We start from the raw sequence: 486 nt of genomic DNA on the forward strand, positions 1-486 counted from the left end.
TCTCCTAATCAGTATACAGTGACTTACTTTATCTCATTTGATCACCCTTGATTTGTAATTCAGATTGTGTGTGAACAGAATAGCTACCCATTTTGTTTTAGTTTTATTTCTTATTTCCCTGAGCATGTAGTATTTTTTTTCAATCCTTTGACTTTCAGTCCATGAATTTCTTTGTCAGTTAAATGTGCTTCTTGGACACAGCATATTGTTGGACTTTGTTTCTTAATCCACTCTTTCAGTCTGTTACTTTTAGTTGGTGAATTGAGTCTATTTACAATGGTGGATATAATTGACATGTATTGACTGATGTCTTATTTTCCTGCTGCTGGTTTCCTACTTTTCTCTTTTCTTTTATAATTTGCCCTGTTTGGTGGGTTCTTTCTCTTGTCATTCTTGAAACTGTGGGCATTTTGATCTCTTTATGAATATCTCTTAGTGCTCTGTAGGGTTTGTTTGGTGGTCATGAACTTCTTTAATTATTCTGTG

The sequence above is a fragment of the Octodon degus genome, unplaced genomic scaffold (genome assembly GCF_000260255.1).
Source record: "Octodon degus isolate 3935 unplaced genomic scaffold, OctDeg1.0 scaffold00138, whole genome shotgun sequence".
NCBI classification, from domain to species: domain Eukaryota; kingdom Metazoa; phylum Chordata; class Mammalia; order Rodentia; family Octodontidae; genus Octodon; species Octodon degus.